At 40.2% G+C, this 19,709-nt stretch overlaps 1 protein-coding gene across 2 annotated transcripts in view; it reads left to right on the top strand.

Moving 5' to 3' along the window:
* PRKD3 (protein kinase D3) overlaps positions 1 to 19,709 on the top strand; it is a 59,612-nt gene that overhangs the window by 13,425 nt on the left and 26,478 nt on the right. The window lies entirely within an intron of this gene.

The following is a 19,709-nucleotide window of genomic DNA, read 5'->3' as shown; positions in this document are numbered from 1 at the left end:
ATTTTGCTTACCTCACGAAGGAAAAGTATTATGGGTATTTATTTATATAAAATATTTATATTAGGAGATTTAGTTATTTATTTACAATCAAACACAAATATTTAGAGTCATGCAGAAAAACAGAAAATGAATTTTAAAAAGAAGATATATCCCTAATATATTATCAGTACATCTATAATATTCAGTGCGAACTACAGTGCCAATTGAACAAAATTTAACAACTCTTCTACTGATTGCAGAAAACTTGTCTTGAATGAGAATAGTCGTCTCTTCTGAATTACCATAGCTATTAGGTTGAGTGTTATTAGATGAGCATGTTGGCTTTATAAAAAAAGATCAATGGAAAAACATACTATAAGTGAAACAATTTAATTTCTTTGCTTTTGGACAAGAATATTTCTGAAACTTCAGTAAGGCAGAAATCAAACAAGTATAAAAACTCACAGAATATAAAATGTTGACTAAATAATTAGCGTAGGACGAGAGTCTTTTAAGCAAGCCCACTTCATAGAAGATAGGGCTTGAACTCAGATCCTTTAAGGAGGATTGTTGAAGATAAATTGCCTTAGCTCCAATTTCTATGACTAAACAAAGTCAAACATTGATAAGATAAACTAGAAAATTTTGAGATTGATTTATATCTTTTCTTCCCTTGTAAGATAATTAGTAATAGGAAGTTGTCAGTGAAGAATATAGATAGTCCTTGATGGGAACCGCAATTGGGACTGAAATTTCAGTTGCAAACCATAGCATTCATAAGTTGTGGCATCCACATGACCATACCTAATTTAGGGTGGTCATTAATCAAATTACGTGGTCATAAGTCTGAATCTATTCTCTAGAATGGGCTTTTTTTGCCAATGCAAAAAGCATTGCAAATAATGAATAATGTCATGTAAGTGTGGGAGACTGCAACCAGCCAATTGCCAAGCATCTAGAATGCATTCATATGATTGGTGTGCGTGCGCAATATTTTAGGATGTCTAGAAGTACTTTATGGGCTGTAAAGCATTTTTTCTAAGGCTGTGGTAACTCTAAACAGTATCTAACAATCAGTAGTAAGTCAGGGACTATTGTAATTTGAGCAGGAAATTGACAGTGCCACATATGAACCAACTAAAAATTAGTTCAGAGTTTAGTTTTATCAGAGAGAGACTGGCATTTGCAACAAGGTTCTTAAAAATTTGGGCTGGGCAGGTTCTTGCACACTTGAATCTTAGTAATTGCAAATCTATGTGCTGCACAGCATATCACTGATAAGTTTGATGGTATTTTTCATGGGGTCCGTTACTGGTGCTGAAGAAAATATTGAAATACCTTAATTTGATCAATATAGAAACAATTTGTTTTCTCTGGTTGATGATGAATGGAGAACTTTTGGGAAAAAAGTGTAGCAATGATTTATAGCAATTTATGATCAGTCTTTCCTGTCTACAATAAAAGATAAGGACTTAGACTTCTGTCTCAAGATCATTTGAACTATAGACAGGATAACTTTTAGAAGAATTGAAGGAGTTCTATTGGCCAATTTTGATGGATGAAATTTAGATTTTGTCAGTTTGAACCAAAGAATGAATTTTAAAAATGGGGGTTGGAAATTACTGTAGACATATCCTAGTTTCACCCTTTTTTGGATAGGAAGAAAAGATTAAAAAAACCTGAACTACTATAACAGACATATAATATTTCATGTATATATATAATCAAGCAAAGATTTAGATCTGCAAAGGAGTAGCCAGTCTTGCCTCTCCTAGAGTCATAGTAAGATTGGTAGCTTTAAATCAATAAAGGCAATGTAAAGAATATTCAGAGGGAGATCCCAAGGGTGCTTTTTCATGAGGCAACTGGACATTCTTGTTTTTTCTTTGAAAACGTTTTGCTTCTCATGTAAGAAGCTTCTTCAGCTCTGACTGGATGGTTGGGAATTGAAGGATTTATATTCCTTGCAAACAGCTGGTCATTTGCATCCTTTTAGAGGCTTGTTGAAGCACTTGGAGATTTATCTTTGTCTTCAGGGTCACCTGAATAGTGTTAATGGATCCTGTAGTCTGCAATTTTTTTGGAAATCTGTTTATACTCCCATACCATTTGAAGGGTGTTCATCCCAAATTGCATAGCTAAAGGTCTATGACCTGGAAGACTGAGAATCTCTATAGACATTCAGAGGGAGGAGATACATTAAAAAATAGACAATACCCTGTCTGAACATTGATCTTAGTGCCTGATATCTGCTTTGCTCCTCTATCAGAATACTGGCTCAACCTTCCAACTAATTTTTCATGAAGATGTTTAATGTACAGCTGTTTAATATACAGGTAGTCTGTAACTTACAACCATTTGTTTAAAGAACATTCAAAGTTACAATGGCATTGAAAATAGTGACTTATGACTGTTTTTCATATTCAGCATTCCCATGGCCACCTGATCAAAATTTAGGTACTTGGCAGCTGACGCGTATTTAAGAAAGTTGCACTCTCCTGGGGAAGTGCAACCTTCTGACAAGCAAAAACATTGGTGAAGCCAAGTTAACTTAACAGTCATGTTACTAACTTAACAATGGCAGTGTTTAACATTTGTGGCAAAAAAGGTTGTAAAATGGGGCATAACTCACTTAACAACTCTTAGCAGCAGAAATTTTGGGCTCAATTGTGATCATGAGTTGAGGACTATTTGTAGTTAAATGGGTGGTGTTTATTATATATTCTGTTATTATAAAAAGCAAAATGGCTGTGTAGACTGCATAATTCTATATAATTCAAGTGCTAAATGAGCAGATGCTTAAACAAAAATCTCTAATTTTTCTAGGACTAAGAGGACAGCACCTTGGAATTTCTTCACTGTCTCAAATTTCCATTTAAATAATTTTCAATTTTTTAAAAGAAGCCTTTTTTACCCTTATAAGAAATCATTCTTTTCTTGTGCACCGCTTGGGGAGTCCAAGCGACGGGTTAAATCAGTCTGGTTGCCCTGGGACTGAGGAATCTTTTTCCTTGGCCACGCCTCCTGGTGTTACTTGGCGCCAGAATTTTTCTTCAGTCTGCCTGTTCAGGACTTATATTTGTGAGCTCCAGCATAATTTATCTAGGCTTGGACTCTCCTTCTAGTATTTTCTTTTCTTTTCCTTAATTACTTTTTCCTATAATTAGCAGTTCATTTGTCTCCCCCTTTTTGCTTCACATCGTTTTGATTTCTCCTAGAGACTCGGAGGTAGGTGTGGTGGTGGTGGGTGCTCCGCTTGCCACGCCGCCTTTGGACGGCAACGGAGAGCTGCCGCTTTTGCTTTAAAGCACGGCAGGAGCGATGGCTGCTGGAGTTCAGGTGGCTGCTGGCGTTCCCCTTTTAGTTGGAATTGTCGTATTTTTGTGCTTTTCTCACCTTTTAGAGGGCGTAGCCTGCTGTGGAGGGGTGCACAGTTGCTTTAAATCATGCGGCCACCATCTTTACTGCCTCCTTCTCCTCACACCAGAGCGGCGGCCAATTGGGAGGGCCTGAATTCGCGCCTTTTCTCCCATTGGTGTTTCCGCTCAGCAACACTTCTGCAGATAGCCGCAAGGTGGTTAGCTGGCCTTGATCGGGTCTCCACCTGGGTCACTTCCACCCCCATCATTTCCCCAAGTGGCACTGGCATCTTGACCATCTGGTGGTCATACACCGGCATAGGGAGGATTTTTATGTAATTTTTTTTGCCTTTTATCCACTGATTCTCATCAGGCAGTGGCCTGGGCCATTAGCACTTCTTCCTCCGCATCCTTCTTTAGCAGAGCCTCTGTCATTTGGCTTCATGAGCTTCAGGTTAAACTACCAGCAGGAGACACTCATCTTTGCCAGGACATAACAAAAATTATTGCGGCATCTCCGTATTCGGCTGATGCCTCTCTTAATGCGGCCAAATTCGCCTCTAGGGCATTGGCATCCAACGTGACCTCCCGCCGCCTCGTCTGATTCTGTCACTGGCAGGCGGACCAGAAGAACAAGTGGAAATTGGCGTTTGCCCCGTTTAAGGGTCCAAATTATTTGGGGAGGTCTTAGACCTCTTCTTGATTGAATCCAAAGATAAATGGAAAGTTCTGCTCACCCTGAACAAGAAACAGGATCGTAAATCCTCTCTCTATTTCAAGAGACAGTCCTTTCGTTCCAGTGAGTCCGCAGGACCCTCTTCCGCTCCCTCGAACAGACCAGCTGGTCAGCTGGGAGATAGGTCCCAGGACAGGCAGTAATTCCGGACAGGGGTAGGCAGCAGTTCAACTACCGCAGGTCCAACCGCGGTGGGACCTCCAACAGGCCCTTCCGCAAGTCCAAGTGACCATCAACGCTCCCCTCCCATTGGGAGCTGACTCCAGCTGTTCGCTCCCCAATGGGCACTGACCACGGAGGACACCTGGATCCTCCAGACTGTCAGGAAGGGGTTTTCCTTGGGGTTTCTCTCCCAACTCCCTCAGAACTTCATCCGTTGTCCTACCCCCTCTTGCCCTTTCAAGAGGGAACTCATGGCCCAGGAAATTCACCACCTCCTGGAGATCAATAATGAACAAGTTCCACTCAACCAGGAAGGGAGGGGATTTGATTCCATTCTCTTCCTGGTGCCCAAGAACTCAGGGGGGTGGAGAGCCATCTTGGACCTCAAGAACCTCAACCGTCACATCGCATATAGGAGGTTCAAGATGCAATCCCTGCAGACTATCCTAGCAGGGATTCGCCAGGGGAACCTCTTCATGTCCATCGACTTGAAGGAGGCTTATCTACACATTTCCATTCGGCCACAACACCGGAGGTTCCTGCGGTTTTTCTATGTTGGCCAACACTAGCAGTACAGGGCCCTTCCATTCGGCCTGTCGTCGGCACCCAGGACCTTCACAAAGGTTTTGTCAGTGGTTGCAGCACAATTCAGGTGCAGGCCCCTAAGGCTTCAATGTTACCTGGAGGACATTCTCATCCAATCATCATTCAGGAAACAGGCCTTACGGGATCTCCACATTACAATGAGGTCCCTCAGGAATCACGGGTTCTCCCTGAACCTGGAAAAAAGGCATCTCATCCCAACTACCAAACTCATCCATCTGGGGGTGGTGATAGACACCTCAGCCTGCAGGGTTTTCCTCTCCCAGGACAGGATAGACAGCTTAGTATCCCTGACCCGCAAGGTTCTGGGGTTGAGGCAGGCCCCCGTGTTAGTCCTATCACAACTGTTGGGGAAGATGATCTCCTGCATCTCGGCCATTGCCTGGGCATGTCTTCACTCCAGAGAGTTGCAGTGGCTTTTCCTGCCCCATCAAAGAGCCAACAGGACCAACTCATCCATGAAGGTGCGGATTCCCCCAAACGTGAAGAGGTCTCTCAAGTGGTGGCAATTGGCGGCTCTACTTGCGACATTTTCACCGGGACATTCTTCATCAACACGTCCTCCTGATGCTTGATAATGTGGCCACCAAGGCCCATATAAATTGCCAGTGCAGCACCAGGTCCAGGAAGCTCATGGTGGAGGTGGAGGCCCTGTGCAGGTGGGTGGAGCATCACATTGCATCCATTTGCTCCGACCACATCTCAGGAGTGGACAACACGCAGGCGGACTGGTTGAGCAGGATCACCATAGACAGTGTAGAGTGGCATCTGGATCCGGCTCTGTTCGACCAGTTGTCTCACAGATTTGGCACCCCAGTGATTGACCTGTTCGCCACCCAAGAGAACACGCAGCTCCAGCGCTTCTCCCGCTTCCACTCGCCAGGGGTGGAGGGGACAGATGCCCTTCAATGCAGATTGCCTCAGGGTCTTCTGTACACCTTCCCACCGCTTCCGCTTCTACCACAGGAAATCTGCAAGATCATCGCAGAAAGGGCGGAGGTCCTGCTCGTAGCTCCCCACTGGCATCGCAGGTCATGGTACGCCGACCTCATCAGCCTGTTGGTGTCATCCCCATGGCAGATTCCTCGGGACCAAGTCTCCCTTAGCCAGGAAGCCAAAGTACACCCAGACCCCCAGTGGCTCCAGCTGGCCATCTGGCACTTGAAGGGGATCTCCTGAGGAGCGAAGGGCTGTTGGAGGAGGTTGTGCATACCATCCAGGCGTCCAGATGACCATCAACGACCAGGATATATGATTCCACCTTCGCCAAGTGGTGTGACAACTACCGTCTCGATCCAGTCACTGCGCCTGTTTCCCATGTACTGGATTTTCTACAAGGGGGCCTAGACAAAGATCTCACCCCCAATACCCTTCGTTGTCAGGTGGCGGCACTATCCACCGTCTGGTACGGCGACCCGGCCCAGCCCCTCAGCAAGATCTCAAGGGTTGGATGTTTCCTTAAGGGCGCCTCCAACTTACGTCCTCCGATGGTTCACCGCTATCCCACCTGGCAGCTATTGGTGGTCTTACAGGCTCTTACCTCTCCGCCCTTTGAGACATCTCTTCATCACCTCACCTTAAAGACTGCCTTTCTTGTTGCAATAATATCTGCGAGATGCATCTCGGAACTGGCGGCTTTATCGGTGTGGGAGGATCTATGTGTCCTCCACCCGGACAGGGTCGTACTGCGGCTGGATCCTGCTTTCATTCTGAAGGTCAACACCTGGTTCCACAGGATGCAGGAAGTAATCCTGCCTAACTTCTGGCTGCGCCCCAACCACCCGAGGGAACGTGGTTGGCACAAGTTGGACGTCAGATGGGCCCTGCAGGTATACATCAGACACTCTGCGGACTTCTGCAGGTCAGAGGCCCTCTTTGTTTCGTTTCAGCCTGGCTCCTTGAGTAAGAAGGTGACATCTTCCACGGACAGTAGGTGGCTAAGAGCATGCATTGCAGCTGCATACGAACACCAGTCCAGGGCGTTACCCCGGCACATTACCGCCCATTCCACTAGGAGCGCTGCCACCACCGTGGCCTGAGACACCGAGGCTACCATTGAAGACATCTGCAGAGCGGCTACTTGGTCCTCACCGTCGCCCTTTGTCAGGAACAAATTAGACATGTATGCCTTGGCATCTTTCGGCAGGTGGGTGCTACAGGCGGTTGTTTCCATGACTGAATTCTGAGACTGTTCTTCTGCCCACCCTAGTGACATATAACTTGGGTATGTCCCGTCACTTGGACTCTCCAAGCGGTGCACAGGAAAATGACCGTTGGCTTACCTGAAGGGTCCTTTTCTATGCACTGTGGGAGAGTCCAACCCACCCTGGTTTCTCAGTCCAGGGATTCGGGACCGTCGTGTCAACTTGGACTTTCTTTACCTGATTCATCACGCTTCCAGCCTTCACGGTTCCAGACCATCTCAAAATTCTGGCTCCAAGTAACACCAGGAGGCGTGGCCAAGGAAAAAGATTCCTCAGTCCCAGGGCAACTAGACTGATTTAACCCGTCGCTTGGACTCTCCCGCGGTGCACAGAAATGACCCTTCAGGTAAGCCAATGGTCATTCTCTATGCATCAGACTTACTTTTATGACAGCTGTTTCTCTTTATGTTGGACAGAGAATTTCCTTATTGTTTTAATTGTTTCTTTGAAACTGTTTTACAATGTTGTCTATTTGATTGTAATATATGGTGTCCCATCTGCAAGGAAGAGTTTTCAGATTTCACTTATCTTGTTTTCATTTTTTCTTATAAATCCAATCCTTACATTTCTAAAACAACCACTCAATATTTGTGACTTCCTTTAAATGTGATATATTATTTGATGACTAAAGTTGATGACTTAGTGAAATATAAGAATCATAGGAATCAAAATTTATTTTATGAGGTTGAAAATTAGAATATAAAATAATTTTTAAATATTAATTTATTTAAAAGTGTTATATTTAGTTCGAGTGTTTTACATTAGCAAAAAAAGTGTTTTCAAAGGATCAACTAGCAATGTAACTTTTTATAAACTTATCTTCATAAGCAACAGTGAATTGACATTGTAAACAAGATTTGTATAAGAAATTTTGAAATTGGAGTTATGATAGTTGGTAATCATTTGCAATTTTTTAAAATTGTGGTATTGTATAAATTAGATTATGATTTACTTTCAGTGTTCTTATCCTAATATAATTTCACTTAAATTAAAAAGTTATATTGAATTTATATAGTTGCCCATATCAAATGCTTCACTCCGGTATTAGTTGCAAAAACTTAGATGGTAATTATATAGCCTCTGTTAGCCTTACTCTCTACTTTCTCAAAGAAGACTATAATATCTAGTATAAGGAATTCTAGTTTAAATCATTTCATTCTTCTTCATTTATATCATATTATCTTTACCAAGTTCTCAATACCGACAAGAAGAATGCAGATATCATTTAATGAAGGTCAGATTTTTGGAGATAATAAATGTTATATTTAAGTTCAAAAAGAAGAAAAGGAATTATGGGTAAACCAGTTTGATATTAGTATTCTGAGCAGTTATTAAGATCATTGATCTGTAATTGGTAAAAGTCTGGGCTGCTCATGAATTTATCAAGAATATGTCTTGGCAAACTAATTGGTTGATAATTGACTACTATAATAGATGATGGGAATAATACAGAAAAAATATATCTTGATTTAATCAAAGTACATGACATTCTGGTTAGCAAGTTAAACGGGCTGGTGGCATAACTAACTGGATGTACAACTGGCTTGAAATTTATACTGAAAGAATATGGTGAGAAAAGATGAAAAGAATTCTATAACAGATTGGTCATCATTTGGGTCAACTGTAGGATTACTGAAAGAACAACAACAATAGATTAGACAAAAGAATATTGAGTTGGAAAATCATGCCATAATCACATATTATTATTAATTGGAAGCAAAAAAAATAAGGGTACTTAAAGCATTCCAATGTTTGAACATTGGAAAATAATGTTCCCAGTCTCAAATATCACTAAACAACAATTAGCAGATTAAAGGAGATTCGTTACTAAAATAGAATATTCAGAGACATAGAATGGGAAGAGATTCAGAAACAAAATATGAAAATGAAATACCCCAAAACAATAGTAGAAGAAATTCAGATAAGAATAACTGTAAATATGAAGGGAACTGCTGATGTGAATTACAGAAATGATAAGTTAGAAGAAGTAATAGCAACAGAACCAATATAGGCCTCCATTGAAACAACTTATAAACTGACCCCCTGAAAGGAAGGATTAGAAGACAAGATTATGGCATATTCAGAATTATCAGTAGAAAGTACTGATAATTTCTTGAAAATAGTTCCCCCGTAAGATTTTCTAATGAAGGATGTAAATAAGGTGCTTGCAAGGATTAAAATTACATCTGTCAAACAGACCAGTTAGCTTGCCTAAAGGACAGCAGCGGTGGTTATAGAAGACCTGAGTAATGAAATTAGAAAGCTACAAGTAAAATAATATTTAATCCCAAAGTGGAAGATCAGACTGGAGGTTAACGTGAAGAAATGAAGATCAGATGAAAATAATTAAAAAAAAAAACATGAAAGAGGACAGATTGAAGAATGTAAGGAATCAAGACAAGTCTATTAAAATATTGACTTATCACCAGAAAAGTCAGAGAAGCTTTGGAAGTCAATTGGAAGACCTTATAAAATAACAGAAATAGTTAAAAAGTGAGTGAAAAAATTAAAATCTGAATATGTCCTGGAAATGATCAATTGCATGGCTTTTGGGTCAAATATCTGACTACTTTGCATCCAGTTATAGCTACACAGCTTAATGAAGTATTGCATAAAGGAGTCATCAGCAACTGGTTATTAATTGGCAAAACATCCCTAATTCAAAAATACTCAGCAAAAGGGACAACACCCGGAAATCATAGACAATAAGTTTGCCTACAATGTTTAAATTACTCACAGGCATAATAGTGGACAACATCCAAGATTGTCTGTGGAGATTCTCAATCATCCAGGTCATGGTTGTACCAAAGGTGCTATTTCCAAAAGGGATCTGGGCTTCCTTTTTTTTTTTGAAAATGTTTTGTTTCTCATCCAAAAACTGAGAAGCTTCTTGGATAAGAAGTGAAATGTCCTCAAAGGAAAAAACAACAAGAAAATCCAATTGCCTTTTGGAAAATGCACCTTTGGAACATCCAAGATTATTTAGAAGAAAGTACCGTGGTGGGTTTCAATTTTTTTTCGAACCTACTCTGTGGGTGTGGCCTCCTTTGTGGGAGTGGCTTGCTGGCCATGTGACCTGGTGGGAGTGGCTTGCAGCCATGTGTTTTCTTTCTCTCTCTCTCTCTCTTTCTCTCTTTTCTTCCTTTTGTCTCTCTGTCCTTTTTTTCTTTTTTTCTTTCATCTCTCACTTTTTCTTTCTTTTCTTTTTTTCTTTCTCTTTCTCTTTCTCTCTCTGTGTGAGTCTGTGTGTGTGGGGGGGGAGCTCTTTGCCTCTCCCTCCCTCCCTCCTTCCCTCCCTCCCTCTCTCTGTGTGTCTCTATGTGATTCTCTCTCTGTGTCTGTCTGTCTCTCTCTGTGTATCTCTCTCCTCCCTCCCTCTGTGTCTGGGTCTGTCTCTCATTTCCTCTATCTCTCTGTGCCTCTGTCTGTTTGTCTGTCTCTATCACACACACACACACACACACACACAGACACAGAAACAGACACACACACATATACTGTGGTCACCTTGATGAGTGTTCCAATCACATTTGAAACACTCAACAACTGGCCTGTATTCATGGTTTTTTGCAGCATTCTGCAGACATGGGAGCAAAATATATGGTTAAAAGTACCTGGCAGTGGCGTTCTTCCCTGGGGGGTCTCCGTAGAACATCCCAAGACCAATGGCTCCAGGATGAGGGACAGATTCTTCGCTGCGGGCCAGTAAAGCTTTGTCCACCAGAGGCAGCAGGACCAAGGCCCCTCTCCCAACTGGCCCTTCCTCCCTCTGAGGGCGAGGGACCCGGCTGCCCCGCTACCTCTGGTTTTCTTCTGAGAGTCTCCACTCTCCGGGGCTGTAATTGTGCAGGCTGTGCGTGCGTGCTTATGTTTTCCATGGGGGTGACGGATCGACTCCGGAATCGCTCCATGCCTTGGAAAACATAGGCGGGCGCAGGCAGCGGGGCAGCTGGGACAAGGGAGTGCAACCCACACGGCTTGTTCAAACAGCAAAAGAAGGGACAGGAGAGGAGTTTGGCTGTTTGAAAAGCTCCACTTGGAACTCCTCTCCTGTTCCTTCTTTTGCTGTTTGAACAAGCTGTGCGGGTTGCGCTCCCTTTTCTTTCATAGCCAGCTCGTTTCCAATTGGGGTGGGGATCCATGGAGAGGGACAGAAAAAATCGATTTCTTCCCCCTCCCCCAATTGGAAACGAGCTGGCTATGAAAGAAAAGGGAACGCAACCTGCACGGCTTGTTCAAACAGCAAAAGAAGGGACAGGAGAGGAGTTCAGCTGTCCGAAAAGCCCCGTTTGGAACTCCTCTCCTTTTCCTTCTTTTGCTGTTTCTACATGCTGAACAGGTCGCGCTGCCTTGTTGGCAAGGGCGCTTTGTGGCGATGGGGGCCAGGACCGGTACCAGCATTCCTGGAAGTTAATTACTTCCGGGTTCACTGACCAACCGGTCTGCAAGGACCGGTAGGAACCCACCCCTGAGAAAGTAACATCTTTCTAGTAGAATAGAAAAGGGTGGGGGGAGGAAAAGTAGAGATACAAAAGATCAACTTCTGATTGATAAAGTGGCTTTGGAGAATTGTAAAAGCCAATAAGTTAATTTAGACATGTTGAAGATATTGCAAAAAATGCAGATAGGAGATAGCTTTTTACAGTCAATCAAAGCAATATACCAACAGCAAACAGCTCAAATCATCGTCAACGGAAGTTTAACAGACCCTTTTCAAATCGGAAAAGGTACAAGACAGGGCTGTCCTTTGTCCCCACTATTGTTCATTATAACTTTGGAAGTATTGTTGAATAAAATACGGGGCTTGGATGGTCTAAAAGGGATCAAGATTAGGCAGCAAGAATACAGAGTCCGCACTTTTGCGGATGATTTGGTCATAATATTGGAACAACCGCAGGAATCTAGTATGGTTTTAATGAATACGATTAATCAATATGGTCAAGTGTCTGGTTTTAAAATAAATTTAGGAAAAACCAAAATATTAGCTATAAATATGAATACTAAACAAAAGGAAGAACTAGGAGGGATGCTAGGATGTGAGGTAGTCAAAAAAGTCAAATATCTTGGGGTTAATATTTTAGCCTCAAACGGGAAATTATATAAGCACAATTATGAACCACTTTGGCGGAGTATACAGACAGAGATGAAAAAATGGGAGAAATTGCACTTATCCTTGCTGGGTAGGATAGCAGCAGTGAAAATGAACATCTTACCAAAATTTTTATTTCTTTTTCAAATGTTACCTATACTTAAAAGAGATGCAAATCTTTTAGAATGGCAGAAGGGTATCAACAAATTTGTATGGGCAAGAAAGAAGCCGAGGGTAAAGATGAAAATAATGCAAGATGTACGTGAGAGAGGAGGCTTGAAATTACCTAAACTAAAATTATATTATGATGCAGTGGTGCTATCCGCAATTAGTGATTGGATCCATTTAACCAACGATAGAATACTGAATATCGAGGGACACGATCTGGTATATGGTTGGCATGCTTACTTGTTATTCAACAAAAAATTGGATAAGAATTTTAAAAGTCATATCTTAAGAAATGCTTTACTGCGGGTTTGGAAAAAATATCAATATAAACTAAATGACAAGTTACCCATGTGGGCAATTCCTAGACATGCAATTGAAAATATGCATATAGCACAAAAACAGGATAGAACCACCTACAGACAACTTCTCACTTTGGAAAGGGGGGTTCTACAACTAAAATCTTTAGAGGTATTGAAAGAGGAGAAGGTAGTTCAAACATGGTTCCAGTATGGCCAATTACAGGCAAGGTGGAAAATAGACCAAAACACTGGTTTTATCCAAGTTGAGGATAATTTGTTTAAACAAATAAGAGATCAAAGTTTAATGCATATAAAGAGGATATATAATGTACTAATACAGATGGATTCGGAAACAGAACTAGTTAAAGATTGTATGATAAAGTGGGCTCAAAATATTGAAGAACCAATAATGTTGGACACATGGGAAAGAATATGGGTAAGAAATGTGAAATTCACACAAGCACAAAACCTGAGAGAAAATTTTTATAAGATGTTTTATAGATGGCATTTAGATCCTAAAAAGCTGGCTTCTATGTACCCGAATGTACAGCCTAAATGTTGGAGATGTGGTTCTCTCGATGCTACATATTTTCATATATGGTGGACCTGTCAAAAGGTTAAGGCATTTTGGATAAAAATGTGGTGGATTATGCAAAATATTTTAAAAAGAAGGATAAAGTTTACTCCTCAGTTATTTTTACTAGGTATATGTACTGAATTTACAGCGGTAGAGATTAATTTGGTTCTGCACTTAATAACGGCAGCAAGACTGTTGGTGGCGCAATACTGGAAGAAGGAAGACTTGCCTACAACCCAAGAATGGACACTGAAAGTTACAAACCTAGCCGAGATGGCTAAAATATTGGCATATCTTAAAGACCATTCAAATGAGAGATATAAATGAGACTGGAAAAATGGATTGACTATATACAAAACAAATACGGGACTAAGAAATTACAGATAGCCTATGTTTAAGATTAGGAATAATCTAAACTGCTTAAAGTTAGTGCAACAAGAAGAAGCTGAGTTTAATTCAGAGATGTTATTAACTTCTTTTTTTTATTTCCTTTGTCTTAATATATTTTAGACTGTATTTGTTAAAAACCTATACCGTGTACGGGCTCTGGGAAGTCGGGGGGGGGGAAGGGAGGTGGGGTGTTAGGGGGGAGGGGGGATATATAGTATGTGTTAGATATAAAAAAAAGTTAATTTAGACATGATCTGGATTGATTATAAAAGGGTCTTTGATTCATTACCAGATAGCTGGATCATCAAATGTTTAGAAGCAATTGGTGTCATTAGAATTAAACATTAGAATGTGTATAAAAATGTTAGAAGGTATATAGAAAAAATATTGGAACAGAGGAAGCAGAATTGATGGTTGGAAATAAAAAGTTTGGGCTTGTCATCATTAGGAGAGGCATCTTGCAGGGTATGAAAGAGCAACTATCCTAGTTGGGAGTAGGTCTCAAGTTGGAAATTAGCCTGAACTCATTTTGTAAACACAACAAGGCATGGTTTGAACTCTACACATGTAGATCTGTTTGTTTGCACCTGATATAGGGTGACTTTTTTTGTCATTGCCATGCTCTCATTTTCATTTATTTTGAAGAAATTAAATCTTGTCTGTCAAACAGCAAAAAGAATGCTAATAACATTTTACATTTGCTTTATATGGGTGAACTGAAGCTTTAAGGAAGATCAGAAATTGAAATCCAGTCATTGAGAAACACTGCAAGAATTTTAAGCACAGATATAGCAGTAGAATTTAGGCTAGAGAAATGTGCTGCAGTAGGAATAAAGTGGGGTAAGAAAGACAAAATAATTGAATTGAAATATTGAATGGCTAAACCATCAGGACGAAGCCTACAAATATCCTGGCATTTTACATCAAGTATGCACAAGTTAGAATATGTTTAGTAAATAATACATCCAAAGAGTAACAATTTCTAAAAATAAAACTGAATGGTGGCAACACCATCAATGCCATCAATACCTGGGTCATACTTGTGATATGTACACTGCTGAAATTACTAACTAGACACAAACTGAATTGGACAGTTTGGACTGAAGAAGAAGAAAACTGATGACTATTCACTGCGCTACATCTCTATAGTGATACCGATAGATTATACCTGCATAAATTGAGACCAAACAAACTGTTAATTATAGTTTTTTTTTAAAAAAAGAGTGAATAATTTATATGGCAATATCAGGGGATAGTAGAGTGGCAAAAATTGGAGAAGAACACAAAATAATAAGTTCTGAAAATCAAAATTTAAGGATTATGGCATTAAACTGGTTGCAGTGGTCCCGGTAGTTATCAGCACACTGAGTGCCATAGCAAAAAAAATTTGGACAGTACTTAGAAAATTTGTGCATTGACAAAATTTTCTTCTGTCACTTACAAAAGCCACATTGCTTGGATCCACACATACACTATATTGCCAAAAGTATTCGCTCACCTGCCTTTACTTGCATATGAATTTACTGTAAGTAACATCCTATTCCTAATCCATAGGGTTCAATATGACGTCGGTCCACCCTTTGCAGCTATAACAGCTTCAACTCTTCTGGGAAGGCTGTTCAAAAGGTTTAGGAGTGTGTTTATGGGAATTTTTGACCATTCTTCCAGAAGCGCATTTGTGAGTTCACCACTGATGTTGGACGAGTTTAAGTGGCCTACCACTTCATGGCTGAGTTACTGTCATTCCCAAACACTTCCACGTTCTTATAATACAGCTGACAGTTGACTGTGGAATATTTAGGAGCGAAGAAATTTCACGACTGGATTTGTTGCACAGGTGGCATCCTATCATGGTTCCACGCTGGAATTCACTGAGCTCATGAGAGCGACCCATTCTTTCACAAATGTTTGTAAAAACAGTCTGCATGCCTAGGTATTTGATTTTATACACCTGTGGCCATGGAAGCGATTGGAACACCTGATTCTGATTATTTGGATGGGTGAGCTTTTGGCAATATCTGCTTCAAATAGAACTTCATTCACAATCTAGAAACAAGCAGTTTCAGAATGTTTGAAATTCTATTATAAATATTATATGGTTACCACTTGATTATAACTCTGGGATCTGAATAATGTTGATAATGTTGATTCCATTATAAGCTAGAAGCAGTGTTGCAAAAAAAAGCATTTAATGATAAGGTTTAAAACGATTCTTTTTTAAAAAATAATTGGCAGTGGTGACCTTCAAGCAGAAAATGGAAAGGTACTACAGTATAACTATTTTTTAATATATTTGGTAAACACTGTTCATGTTCAGATAGGAATTTGGCTTATCATAAGATATGTTGGAGTTCATAGTGAGCTTAATCTATTGATATTTAGATCATTTTATTATGTGCTATTTTGTAAATCTAGTAATGTTGCACATTGTGATGAATTGGTGCAGGAGAAAATTATTTTCAATGCCAAAACATGCATATTTGCTAAGGACAAAGAATACAGATGAGGTCAGTTTTGAGAAATTATCTTTACCTAAATAAATAAAAGAACACAGGCAAATACCAAAATAAAATTTCAGGAATATTTTGCTATGAATTGTGAACAGAATAGGATGTTGAGTATGAAGTACTGCTTACCTGACCATTTCTTTGAGATGACAACACTTTTACAAAGCACGGAATTGGAGTAACAAATAGTAAGCCAAATACACTAATGACATGAGGTAAGACAAGCTGAGCTTGTCGATCAGAAAGGTTGGCAGTTTGGCAGTTCAAATCCCTAGTGCCGCGTAATAGAGTGAGCTCCCGTTACTTGTCCCAGCTTCTGCCAATCTAGCAACTGGAAAGCATGTAAAAATGCAAGTAGAAAAATAGGAACCACTTTGGTGGAAAGGTAACAGTGCTCCATTTAGTCATGCTGGCCACATGACCACAGAGATGTTTTCGGACAGCCCTGGCTCTTCGGCTTTGAAACAGAGATGAGCACAGCCCCCGAGAGTTGGGAATGGCTAGTACATATGTGTGAGGGAAACCTTTACCTAAGAAAAGAAAGGGAGCTCCAAATTACTTTTCTTCTACCACATCCCTTTTTTGATATTTTGTTCTTTAACTACTTCTTTCTTTTTGAGGTTCTCATCATATCTGTTCAACCATAACTATGTCAATCTTATTCTTCTTGAAGTGTTCACTCCACCATCATATATTTATTTTGTAATTCAGTCTTCATTCTATGTGAACAAATCAGCTCAATATTCATATGTATATATGCATGCATGTATTACCTATTAAATTTATATGCTACCAATCTTCCTGTTAAGTGACTGTGTAACTTACAACCTTGTACTTGATCGGATACTATTGCATTCAGTCTACATTTATTCAGCACTGATTCATTTTTAACCCTATTTCTTTTCTTTTTAATCTCACACATTTAATTATTATTCCATTCCTACTGCTTTCAACTTTCCTTTTTGACATCTCTCAATTCCATATAATCAGGTACGTAGAAGCATGCATTGCCATTTTCATTTCTCTGAACATTCATCATAACAGATCATATACCATTCAGTACCTTTCTTCCAGCATTTGAACATTCATTTTCTCACTTATAGTTAATTATGTTACGATATAAAACATTCATTATATCCACCTAAAAATGAAGAAATGAAACAAAAATATCTTGTTTTTTAGCAAATCTAATTTACAAGAAAGGCCAGACAATTCTCATGTGTTTCTTTTATAATCCAGGAAGGATTAGCCCTTCTTGAATGGTGTATCACATAGTTTCTGTCTTAATTCTCAATATAAATACAAAAATATTAGGAGCTGGCTATTTCACAAGAGATTAAAATACAATACAATACAATACAATAGCAGAGTTGGAAGGGACCTTGGAGGTCTTCTAGTCCAACCCCCTGCCTAGGCAGGAAACCCTATACCATTTCAGACAAATGGCTATCCAACATCTTCTTAAAGACTTCCAGTGTTGGGGCATTCACAACTTCTGGAGGCAAGCTGCTCCACTGATTAATTGTTCTAACTGTCAGGAAATTTCTCCTCAGTTCTAAGTTGCTTCTCTCCTTGATTAGTTTTCACTCATTGCTTCTTGTTCTACCCTCAGGTGCCTTGGAAAATAGTTTGACTCCCTCTTCTTTGTGATATTGGAACACTGCTATCATGTCTCTCCTAGTTCTTCTTTCTATTAAACTAGACATACCAAGTGCCTGCAACCGTTCTTCATATGTTTTAGTCTCCAGTCCCCTAATCATCTTTGTTGCTCTTCTCTGCACTCTTTTAGAGTCTCCACATATTTTCTACATCGGGGCGACCAGAACTGAATGCAGTATTCCAAGTGTGGCCTTACCAAGGAATTATAAAGTGGTATTAACACTTCACATGATCTTGATTCTATCCCTCTGTTTATGCAGCCTAGAACTGTGTTGGCTTTTTTGGCAGCTGCTGCACACTGCTGGCTCATATTTAAATGGTTGTCCACTAGGACTCCAAGATCCCTTTCACAGTTACTACTGTTGAGCAAGGTACCACCTATCCTGTACCTGTGCATTTCATTTTTGTTGCCTAAATGTAGAACTTTACTCTTTTCACCAATGAATTTCATTTTATTAGGATAGTGCCCAATGTTCAGGTTTGTCATGATCCTTCTGTATCTTTAGCCTATCTTCTGGAGTGTTGGCTATTCCTGCCAGCTTGGTGTCATCTACAAATTTGACGAGTTCCCCATTTATTCCCTCATCCAAATCATTGATGAAGATTTTGAAGAGTACTGGGCCCAAAACAGAGTCTTGGGGTACTCCACTGCATACTTCCCTCCATGAAGATGCAGTTCCATTGAGGATTACACGTTGAGTGTGGTTAGTCAGCCAGTTACAAATCCATCTGGTGGTGGTGCTGTCTAACCCACATTCTTTTATTTTATCTAGTAGTAGGTTATGGTCTACCTTATCAAATGCCTTACTGAAGTCCAAGTAAATTATATCGACGACATTCCTCTGATCCACTATTTTTGTCACTTTGTCAAAGAATGCAATAAGATTAGTCTGGCATGATCTGTTTTTGACAAACCCATGTTGGCTTTTGTCTATTACTTTGTTTGCTTCTAGGTGTTTGCTAATTCGTTGCTTGATTATCTTTTCTAGAATCTTTCCTGGTATTGAGGTCAGGCTGATAGGTCTGTAGTTTCCTGGATCTGTTTCATCAGCTCTTTTTCAGTCTTCTGGTAGTTCCCCGATGCTCCAGGATCTCTGAAAGATATAGTTCAGTGGTTCTGAGATCTCGTCTGCCAGTTCCTTCAGAACCCTGGGGTGTATGGCACTCACTATTGAATGCTTGGTTTTGTTTGACAGCGGGGGTGATAATCTTACCCGCATAAACATCCATGTTACCTGCACTGATAACCCCATGAATTTTAGATTGCTGGGGATAGAAATGTTCTGTATCAATTAATTCTCTGTCCCCGCTGTTCAGTTTAAATATTTATCCAGAAAATCTGTGAATTTAATGCCAAGTAACTCAGTCCCTTTGTTGGATGGGTGCAAACCATCTCTTTTGTACAGTTTTTCATTGGACCAGCTGCAGACATCATGACTAATAAAACCAAAGCCTTCCCTTTTACACCACTCTTTAGCCACACATTAAACTCTGCCACACACTGGCCCTTCCCTTTTTGTTCCTTATATATTGGTAAAACCTCTGAAAAGATAACCATACAACCTTTACTACTAAGTTTATACCCCAAACTCTGGAAATCATTCTTCACAGAAAGTACGTCTTTTTGGGACAGATCATTTGTGCCAAGATGTATAATAGCACCACCATCACAGTCCTTACTTGCATTCTTGGCTATCTTTAAGAATACGCCTCTTGTCTCTGCTGGCAGTACACCTGGCAGACACCTGACCTCTTTTAAAACCTCCATATCCTTTCCTAAATTTACATCCCTTATGATTAAATCACCAACCAGAAGGTGACTTCTCTTTTTGCATACCTTGCTCTTCTTGTGCGACTGATGTGTGACACCTTGTTCCCCATTTTGCCTTTCCGAAGTAAGTTCTTTATTTTGGACTAAGATCCCCTGCTTATTTGAGTCGTCATTATCACAACTACCTTGACCTGTCACTTTAGTGT

Source organism: Thamnophis sirtalis, unplaced genomic scaffold, assembly GCF_051295495.1.
Source record: "Thamnophis sirtalis isolate CommonGarterSnake01/CBP01778 unplaced genomic scaffold, rThaSir2_p1.2 scaffold_6, whole genome shotgun sequence".
Classification (NCBI taxonomy): Eukaryota; Metazoa; Chordata; class Lepidosauria; order Squamata; family Natricidae; genus Thamnophis; species Thamnophis sirtalis.
The sequence above is the reverse complement of the archived record's forward strand: the minus strand, read 5'-3'. Positions and strand labels throughout refer to the sequence as shown.